We start from the raw sequence: 10,942 nt of genomic DNA on the forward strand, positions 1-10,942 counted from the left end.
TTTTCTACATCGGGATGATGTGAGCTAAATGGCTTTTACATATTCCTGCCACTGTATTTTCATGAATACTTTAAGGAATGACAATGGCTGCTTTACTCACTGGGGTTCATGGGCTTTAAACAGCTTTTGAACATAGTTCCCCCCATATCACAATGGTAGTGTAAAGAAAAATGGTGAGAAATAATGTTTACATGGGGGATTTATATCTTGATGTTGTACATACTCTGTCACAATGGCAACGGAGTACAGATACTGTCAAGAGTTTGGTGCCCCCACCAATTTTCGAAGCAGCTGGGCCTTAGAATTAGTCACAGCAGAGAATACTCTGTCCCTGCATCCTAGACCTCTCATTCCACTCCCCTAATTTAACATTTAGCATGTTTATCATCGAGGAGTATCGTTTTTTATCAGAATTAACAAGGCATATCGCTCCAGCAACAAAGAACATCCATACACCACCACCAACAGAATAAAGAAAAAGCTATCAATCTGTCAATCCTTTCCGTGCCCCGCCCGGGCTTTGAGCTTTCCTATGTTGAGTCAAATTAAGCCGGCGGTTGCACTCCTGGTGGTGCCCTTCCGACAATTCCATTCAGCTTTACAACCATACTTCCCCTAGAGCCCAAAGACTATGGTTTCACAGGAGCTGCTCGGCGGCTCATTGGACGAACGCCCCAGGATCGCTAGTCGACATCGTTCTTGATTGATGAAAACATTCTTATCAAATGCTTTCAATTTGGTTCATCTTGAGCCAGTTCAAGAATTTCACCTCTAGAGGCACAATACTAGTGCCCCTGGCCATCCCTTTTAATCATGCCCTAGTTCCGAAAACCAACAAAATAGAACCAGAGTCCTATTATTCCAAGCTGAAGTATTCAGGCGACAGGCCAGCCTTGAGTACTCTAATTTTTTCAATGTTCAGTACACTCAGTAAAGAGTATAAAGTGTGCACAGAGAGGTAGGGGCTGGCACATGTGGTAGCCTACCTCACGGCAGACCACCACCTTCTTAACAGCAGCAAATTTAATATACACTATTGGAAATGGAATTACCACTGCTGCTGGCACCAGACTTGCCCTCCAATAGATCCTCGTTAAGGATTTAAAGTGCAATCATCCCAAATATAGGGCTCGAGGGAGTCCTGGATTGTTATTTTTTATCACTACCTCCCCAAGTCAAAAGTGGGTAACTAACATACCTGCTGCCTTCCTTGGATGTGGTAGCTGTTTCTCAGGCTCCTTCTCCAGAGTCAAACCCTTATTAGCTGTTACCCGTAGTCACCATGGTAGGCATGGAACGGATCATCGAAAGTTGATAGGGCAGACATCTGAATGTATCATTGCCATGCGATCGGCCCGAGGTTATCTAAAGTCACCAAAGCAGCCGGGCAAGCTGGGATTGGTCTTTGTCTGATAAATGCACGCATCCCAGGAGGTCAGCGCTCATCAGCATGTATTAGCTCTAGAATTACTACAGTTATCCGAGCAACAGATGGAGAGTTCAAATCAACAATATCTGAATTAATGAGCCATTTGCAGTTTCATTGAACTGGTAATGTGTACTTACGCATCAATTGCTTAATCTTTGAGACAAGCATATACGACTGGCAGGATCAACCAGGTAGCTACACCTATTCGATGGGGTTGGTGGAGCCACATGCCTATCCCAGATTGACCTTTGCAACTCTTGGGAACCTGCTGCAGGGAGGAAGCCCCTGCCAGGGGGGCTTGCAGCAGAACAGGCTGGTTGTATGGGCACTGGTGAGCCTGGCTGACTATACTATGACAGAAGGGTGAGGCAGGCAGAGGCTCAGCCTGAGTGAGATAAAGGAGTTCCAGCCTGGGCACTCTGGTTGAGCCACAGGGGTGTGCAAGGTGCTAAGCTGTTCAGCTTTTGCTCTGTTGGGTAAGGCCTCCGTGAAAGGCAGGCCCTGCTGAGGTGGAAGCTGTTTGGATGAAGCAACATCTGAGGCTAGCAAACGAGTCCATCCCTAAATGGACCAAATGTGCCCAATTGATTGGCGTATGGTGCTAGCCAGATGCTTCACAGGCAGGTTGTCCCACATAGGGATGTCATCTTTGCATCCCTGTTTGCCTTCCGGGATGCCAGACTCAGAGGAAATGCCATAAGAGAGGGCTGTCAGGCAGCCAAGGACCCCTGTCCCTGGTGGCCCGGGCAAGCTGGCCTGGGCCTTGGCAAATCCTAGGTTGAGAACAACTGGACCGAAAGGGGGCCTGGGTTAACCTGTGCCTAATAATCCAGAAGAAGGCTACCCCCTTTCTTGTAATCCATGTGCACCTATCGACAGAGGGAACCATCGGCGAAAAAGCACCTGACTTCCTGGAGCACTGGCTGGGCTCAAAGAAGCAAATGGGCCCTCGTTGGAACTATGAGGACATTGAGGCCATCTGGACACGCCATAGGAATGCACAGTGAATGACCAGGTGCCCGAAGGCTCAGAGCGACTAGAAGGCTGAGCTGAAAGGACAGCCATCTGGTCATTGCATCCCTTACTTAAAAAGCTTTGGCTCATCCTTAGAGGGGACAGGGACTCTGAGATTGATTTCTCAGAGCCCCAGCTGGGCCTCAGGTGTGCAGGTTCTAATGGATGTCTGACACAGGAAATCGAGGCACCACAGGGCTCTGTCCTGGGCACTTTGCTGCAAGGCGGAGCCCAGGAAAAGTGCTCCCAACCCTGCTGCTCAGTCAGAGCTCCTGAACTCGGCTGCGCAGGGGAAGCTTCTGTGGGACCCAGTCCGGGGCCTTTTCTGATGTACCATGCTGGGGATGGAGCCAAGGACGAAGGGGATGCGTACCCCAGGGCAAAGCCCTGGCCAAGTTACAGCAAAGGAAACCTGCCCAAGCTGGCAGGACCCTGTCCTGGGTGCTTTGCAACCTGCTGTTTCGGGGTTAGGAGCCTGGTGTAAGGCTCCTACCCAAGGCAAGCTAGACATCTATCAAGGTGTCCAATCAGAGCTTCTTTACCCCCATCCTGGGTGCTATGTGACATGGAGGACCAGAGAAGGGAGCCAATGGCCCTTGTGGGTTTACAAACCTGGGACTGCAGGTTCCCTGACCCAGAAGAACCCCCATACTGTGTGCTGTGTGTCCTAAAAGCCCTGACTGGGAGGGCATGGTTAGGTGTTTGCAACGAGGCTGCCTGTCACCAAACCGGCCTGAGTATGCTGGATTGACCAGAGTCCCCAAGCTGGTCACCCTGTCTGGGACCATAGAGCCCTGCCTCACGTGCTTTGAGGAAGAGAGGGCCAGCAAATGGAGCCTGGAATCTGCTGGAGCTATGACCAAGGGCACTACAACAGCTTCCCTTCCTGCCAGAGGAGGGGGAGAGGGCTACTGGGCCTGCTGCTTCCCCTTTGTCAGGCCCTGCGCTTGTGGTCAGATGTGTGGTGGAGAGTAATAAGGTTTGTGCTGGGCATGCCCACGGTACCTCCAGGGTGACACAGGACATCAACAGTTACAGTCTTCGAGATGGGGTGAGGCATTTAATGAGGGCTTCTCAGAGTTCTCCTACCTTGGGTTCCAGCTCAGTGACACGGGGGCTGGGCTTTCATGCACACTTGTTCCCCACTGTAGGCCTAAACCCAGTAGAGAAGCAAGATAGTCCACTCAAGTCTGCAGCCCCCCTGTTCCGGGGATTCTGCTCATGCACAGAACTATGAACAGGAAACCAGGACCTCAGTGAATTGTGGTGTACCAAAAAACTCACCTCAGTACCCAGAACCCCTATCCGACTAGCATCAGTGTCTCATTCGTTCTCCGTATCATTTCGAAGCTACCAATGATTAGACAACCCAGAGCAAGCGACTTAGAATACTCACAGGAATGTTGGGAACAAGGCCTAAACCCAGTAGTGCAGCAAGATAGTCCTCTCTAGTCTGCAGCCCCCCTGTTCCGGGGATTCTGCTCATGCACAGAACTATGAACAGGAAACCAGGACCTCAGTGAATTGTGGTGTACCAAAAAACTCACCTCAGTACCCAGAACCCCTATCCAACTAGCATCAGTGTCTCATTCGTTCTCCGTATTATTTCGAAGCTACCAATGATTAGACAACCCAGAGCAAGCGACTTAGAATACTCTCAGGAATGTTGGGAACAAGAACACCTTTTCGTTCTTATTCTCATATCAGTCCCCAACGTTAGTAATCAGAGACACAGAAACGTTTAAAATGTTTACTTTAACAACGTGCTCTAAGATACAGTATTTTGGCTAACATAAGCAAACAATTGATCAGAAATAAAACGGTCAGCATTGTTACAATTCCATAAAAAATGAAGGGATAAATCACATGATAATGGTAGTGGAAACAGGTCCTATAATACCTTGTGTACAACCCTCCCCTGGCTAATAAGCTAGTTTTATATAATAATAGAAGGTCTCTAGGTTTGAATGGGGAACCTCATACCTCAAAGTTCAGCTTAGGTGAATCACATCACAGGATCAGCACTGCTCTCTGTGTCTGGAAAGGTTTTCTCCAAGAGTGTCTAAATCATGCATGTAATGCAATATTAAAGACACCCGACTTTCAGAAGCCTTGATGGCTTCTGCACACAGTGTTCAGACTAAGGTCGCGTTGCACGTCTATGGATGTGAAAAACAGACCTTTCTCATGTGAAGAAAAAGCAAGCAAGCAGTTTTACTTATAATAACAGCTACCTGTAGTGTTGTGTGCAAAAGCAGCAAAGTGGCAAGATGGCTTTAACATCTAAAAACACTTATGGTAACATGGCAATGTATGCAGGCAAAACCCTGGCTTCACTACACCCCCTGCCCTGGGTAGTGACTGCTGCCATCATACTGTGGGCCGAGGGTGCTGCCTTGGGGGGGTGCCTGCACCTGCGCCTGGGGAGCCAAAGATGCTTGAGCCCAGCCCACTCCAAACCTCTCCACTCAGGCCTTCCCAGAAAGCTGATTTTTCTCACCTATTAAGCCCCGTTAGAGGGCTAGTCTGGTGACCCGATGGCCTGTGCTGAACCTGCGACCAGATGGCACGGGCTGACCAGAGCTACACAGACCTCAGGCACACAGAAGTCCATCAATGACGATTGGTTGTGTGCTCTGAGACAAGCACTCAGAGGCTACTTGCCTCCCATTGACTCTTGTCAGGGCAGAGGAGGGATTCCGCTCCATCCATTTGGTCACCCTGCTGACCTGCAAGAGATTGTGGCTCCTGTCCCTGCACCTGGCAGTAGAGGGACCCCAGTGTTGGGGTGCAAGCATCCACGGATGGAGACAAAAGCTTGACTTGGAGAATATCTTTCAATAAATTGCAACAATGTAGCTGCTCTGCTACTTACTGAATCCTTGCCCAGGACCAGGTCATACATGAATGATTTAGCACTGGGTGACCCACAAAAATGTGGTGCACTAAGGGCAATAGAGGTGGCCCCCTTCCATCCAAACTCCAGTCCCCAATTCCAGCTGCCCAATGTATAGGCACAGAGGCCAGCTATACACAGCCAACCGAGGATCAATGGCACTGCAGTATCATTACGGTTTAGGGGGGGATTCTGAAAGGCTTTCAGTCACTATCCCACAGATGGTAACATTGCCCCATTGGTTCCTCAACCAAACACATACACCAAATGTCTGAACTTGCAGTTCCTCTCATACTGAGCAGGATTACTATTGCAACAACACATCAGTAAGGTAAAACTAACCTTTCTCTCAATGGTTTAAATCCAGCTCATATTGCCTATTAGTGGGTGAACAAGCCAGTGATTGGTGAATTCTACTTCACTATGATAGGAAGATCAGTCATCGAAGCATCAAAAAGCGTTGTTGCTATGAACACTTGGTCGCTACAAGCCAGTTATTCCAGTGTTAACGTTTCTGACACCTCTTGCTTGAAGCCCAAAATGTAAGAAGGATGGTGAGGCACTGCTTTTACAGTTTGTATTCATTCTGAAAATCCAGATCAAGTAAGCTTTTGCCCATCTACTCCACAGGAGGTTTCTGTCTTCCCTGAGCTCACCTGAGGACACCTGCATTATCATCTGACAGGTGTTCTGCCCCAGTCAATCTTCCCACCTGCCACTGTTCCCAGAGTGGCTAGCACCTGGCAGACACTTGGAGCAGGAAGCAAAAGCCCCACTGGACTTGCAATTCAGCCTCACCGGAGAAGTGAAATTACAATAAGGATAGTGGTGTTTAACCGGCAGCCCAAGGGCCTCCCACTTACCCTACACCTTTCATGTCTCTTCACAGTGCCAGGTTTTGACTAAAACTCAAAACTGGCTTATTTCCTTGCTAATTCTGCCAAGCCCGTTCCCATGGTTATGTTTTTGCTAGATAGTAGGTAGGGAAAATAGGAACATAGGAATCTCATTCATGCATGTCATAATTGGAGGACAACACATTTTGCTATCTGTACCACCATGCAGTGGCTCATTCTGGGGACCTCTCAGTAGCATTTGACACCGTCTCCCACCGCACTCTCGCAGCCAAACTCCACAATGCTGGCTGACAGGGAACTGCCCTCAACTGCCTCCGCTCCTTTCTCGCTGACAGAACCCAAAGGGTCAGATTCCCGCCTTTCCTCTCCAAACCCACCGAGATCAACTGCGGAGTACCCCAAGGATCATTGCTCAGTTCCATGCTCCTCAAATCTACATGGCCCCCCTCGCCGCCATCATCAGACAACATAGACTCAGCATAGTATCTTACACTCTCGACACCCAGCTCATCCTCTCCTTCACGAAGGACCCTGAAACCACCTGACTCAGCTTCTAGGAAAGAATGAAAGATGTTGCAGATTGTATGAACAGCAGATGTCTGAAGCTCAACTCGGAGAAGAAAGAACTCCTTGTCCTTGGACCCACCCCCTCAGCCTGGGACAACACCTGGTGGCCCACTGCCCTAAGCAACCCCAACCCCACGGATCACATGCGAAACCTCAGCATCATACTTGACTCCTCCCTCGCCATCACTCGCCAGATCAATGCTGTCACCTCCACCTGCTTCAACTCCCTCCGCATCCTCCGCAAGATCTTCAAGTGGATCCCCCGAAGCCAGAAAGACTGTCACCCACGCATGCAAAACTAGCAGACTGGACTACGGAAACACCCTTTATGCTGGAATCAACAAATCCCCCTGCTACACAAACTCCAGACCATACAGAACACCACGGCCAGACTCGTTATCAGCATCCCACAACATGAGCACATCACCCAATACCTGCAAGACCTCCACTGGCTCCCTTTCAAGAAGAAAGTAATACTACCTTCAAACTACTCGCCCATGCCTACAAATCCCTCCACAACACCGGACCCAATTCCTCAAGGAAAGAGTCTCCTTCCACATACCCAAAAGAAACCTCTGCTCTGCCGACCTCGCCCTAGCAGAAACCCCGCGCATCTGCAAAACCAGAGCGGGTGGAAGAGCCTTCTTCTACGTCGTTGCCAAGGCCTGGAACGAGCTCCCAGTCAAGAAAAGACACTCCCCTACTCTGCACACCTTCAAGATCTGGCTTTTTGGCAGACTCGGAGCTGCACCCCTCCCAAGCGCCTTGAGACACTCACGGGTGAGTAGCACGTTTTAAAATTCCCTGATTGATTTATTGATTGCTGCCTATCAGCATCAAATCGGTCTTGCTTCCAAGAACACAACATTTATTCTGGAGTACAGCCACATTTAAAGCTCTCCTCACAGGAACTGGGATCACATATGGGATAGAGATAGTACAACCACCAGTACCCTTCTAATAATATACATTTTTAGAAGAGTTAATGGAAGTTGGGAGAAAATTAAGGTATGATTCGCAGGACATTAATAATAAATATGTGATTTGTACTGATTATGTGTGGGCAATTGCTTGAGATCTAGTCTGAATTCAACATATTTCAATTATCATGATGCACACTTGTATATCTAAATTAATACACACACTTATAATAATAATTTTAAAGCTAGTGAGTAAAGGTTCGCAATTCTGAATTTATATTTAAATTCAAACACATTATGGTGCAGATTCCGATCCTGTAAAACCCGGGTACGAATGGTCGTACGGAGCGTTTTCTCCGTATGACTCGTACCTGGGAATTCCACCTTACAAACCAGCAAGTACGATTCGTACAGAAATACCATTTCTGTACGAATCGTAAAAAACACCGTACGGCTAAAAAATACATACAATTCTGATCCTGGGCAGCATGTACGCGACGTCCGCACGGAGTCAGGCAGCATTTTACGATTCATACCTACAGCACTCCGCGCGGCTATATTTTTATGGGAGCCAAAAAGTGCCGGAAAAGCTACGTACGCTGCGATGCACGACGAAAAGGGGGCCCGCTACGCGACGTACACGCCATCACCCACATCGTACGTGTCATCTTGTACGGTTCGTACCCCAACATTGCATATGTACGGACCGTACACCCCCGTATGTACGGACCGTCCCCCCACCCGCGTATGTCCGCACCGTACCCCAGGCGTACCCCCACCCTCATATGTCTGCACTGTACCCCAGGCGTACACCCATCCTCGCGTATGTACGGACCGTACATACGCAGGTGGGGGGTACGCCTGGGGTACGGTGCGGACATACGCGGGTGGGGGGGTACGGTCCGTACAAATGGCGGGGTGGGGGGTACTGTGCGGACGTACGGGGGGTGTGGGGTATGGTCTGTACATACGGGGGTGGGGGTACGGTCCGTACATATGGGGTGGGGGGTACGGTGCGGACATACGGGGGGTGGGGGGTACGGTCCGTACATACGAGGGTGGGGTGTACGGTGCGGACGTACGGGGGGTGGGGGTACAGTGCGGACATACGCAGGAGGGGTGGGAGGTTGGGGGGGCCGTACGACTCGTACCCCGGGCACAAGTGTACTCGGGATAGGGGTCGTACAAAGTTCGCTCCGTACAGGGCCTTTTCCATGCGCTTGTGTTTTCGGACGGGCGGTATGGATCGTACTTGCGCGCTCGGACTTCAGTTTTACGATTTGTGTGTAAAACTGTCTGGGGACGTCTCGTAGACTTTTCCCGAGGCAATTTGTATGTATTTTTCATGTATGAATCGTACTTCGCCGTTTGTATGGGACTTGTACGATTTGTACGTAATAAAATATGGATACGAGTCGTACGGAAAAAAAAAATCCAAGATCGGAATCGACCCCTAAATGTTATCAACTTTATATGCAACTCAAAATCTGTAACTAAACTAGATTTAATTGTCAACAAATACAAATTCTTAAAACAGTATATTAACAAGAGTGTAATATGTGTAGTGCAAAACAGTGCACATCTGAATGGTGAGTTTAACAGTTAGTTGTCCATAAATACTTGGCACATTTTAAGAGTGTCCATTAAAACAGTCAGGCAAATATTCTTCTTAAATGGGAAAGACATTTGTAAACCTAGATCAGCCAGAGCAACATCATTACACTGAGGCCAAATACCCCGACAACCTACAATAAAACCATGAAATTTCACAGTGGAACCATTGGTGAGATTTGTGATTTCCTCTGATGATATTTAACTTTACTCTCAAATGCATGTTCAAGGGAATTTTATGAGTTTTCATATCATATTGAGACATCAATCACTACAGCAGTACGATATGAGCTAAATACTGCATCTGGTTTTTGTAGTCCACCTTGACTGTTTTTGACATGAGGTTCCCTATATGTCATCCAACCACACCTTTTTGCTCGATCGATGAGCAATTAAAAAATGTTGTCATGTCTTTTGATACTTGTGTCCTTGCTTTTAGGATATGTACCTGAAATGTGAGCGATTGCTTCACAAACATCTTTGCAATATCTGGAAGTAGAAATTGTTCGATTTCTTCCCCAGTAATGGTTTCTCTGGTGTACAAAACATTTGCATATAGCATCAGCACAGCTATGTAAGGTTTTACTTTACATTTTTGTGCTTGCTGATCCAGAAATTTGAGGTTCGATTGTTGCTAGATAGTTAATACCATCACCCTAGACAGGGAGATCTTTCCATTATTCAAATTCCTCTTTTCTCCAGTCATAAGCTGCTAACAATTGCAAATCATTGCTCAATAATCTACTGTCTAGAAAGTTACGTGTGTGGGTTTTGATGATATTATCAATCTTTTAATTTATTATTTCTTCTGCGTACATGTAGGCGTGAGCAATGTACAAATCTGGAGTTTCTCTGAAGAATAGTAGATTGTTGATTTTGTTGATTCCGATTGTTGTAAATAGCTTTGGTACACTGAGGCTCCCATATGACTTGTTGGATGTAGAGGAGACCATTTCATGTATATGCAGGTAGGTGTAGGAAGTGTTTGACACAGTTTTTTATAGTTTGATCCAGAATGTTTAGAGTTTTTCCTTCTGTGCCTGCCATTTCCAATTGAAATGACAATTTAGGAACCCGATATTGGCACAAGATTAAAATTTTCTTAGTGGGCTTGAGTGGTAAATTGTCAAGGTTTTGAGCCCAATTCGTGAGAACGTCATTTATTTTGCTGGTACTTGTATGGCCGATGTGAGGATCAAAGTTCAATCCGAGGTATCTCTCACTGTTGCCTACATGATTATTCTCAATATTTTGTTTTTCAAATTACAATGGTTTGCAGATATTCACCAGGATTTTGTCTTTATGGCGATATAGAGAATCCATGGGCCTGATTCACAAAAGTAATCTGAGACAAAATTAGAAATTTACGACTTTCGGTATTCACAAAAGGCATTTAGGAGTAGTAAAGTTAGGATTTTGTCTTAAGTTTTGGTTTTAAGACAAAATCCTAACTTAAGTTATACTTCAATTAGAATTTTGTTAAACCAGATTGGTCGCACACTGCTACACCTACCAGGCGTGTTCCCCCAGTGAAAATGGTCCCTGAAGGTCAGCGTCGGCGGATACACCTATGCTCGAGTGTGAATGCAAGTATGCGTGGCGTGTGCCATCCCTGGACACGTGTTTCGAGGTAGTTGCCTCTCGTCAG

At 47.3% G+C, this 10,942-nt stretch overlaps 2 pseudogenes; both read right to left on the minus strand.

The window, feature by feature from the left end:
• Positions 1–616: 616 nt before the first annotated feature.
• LOC146822925 (18S ribosomal RNA) lies at positions 617–1,620 on the minus strand (annotated as a pseudogene).
• Positions 1,621–5,256: 3,636 nt separating this feature from the next.
• Positions 5,257–6,279, minus strand: LOC146822926 (28S ribosomal RNA; annotated as a pseudogene).
• Between the last annotated feature and the right edge of the window lie 4,663 nt (positions 6,280–10,942).

This window comes from Triturus cristatus, chromosome 5_2, assembly GCF_964204655.1.
Source record: "Triturus cristatus chromosome 5_2, aTriCri1.1, whole genome shotgun sequence".
In the NCBI taxonomy this organism is placed as follows: domain Eukaryota; kingdom Metazoa; phylum Chordata; class Amphibia; order Caudata; family Salamandridae; genus Triturus; species Triturus cristatus.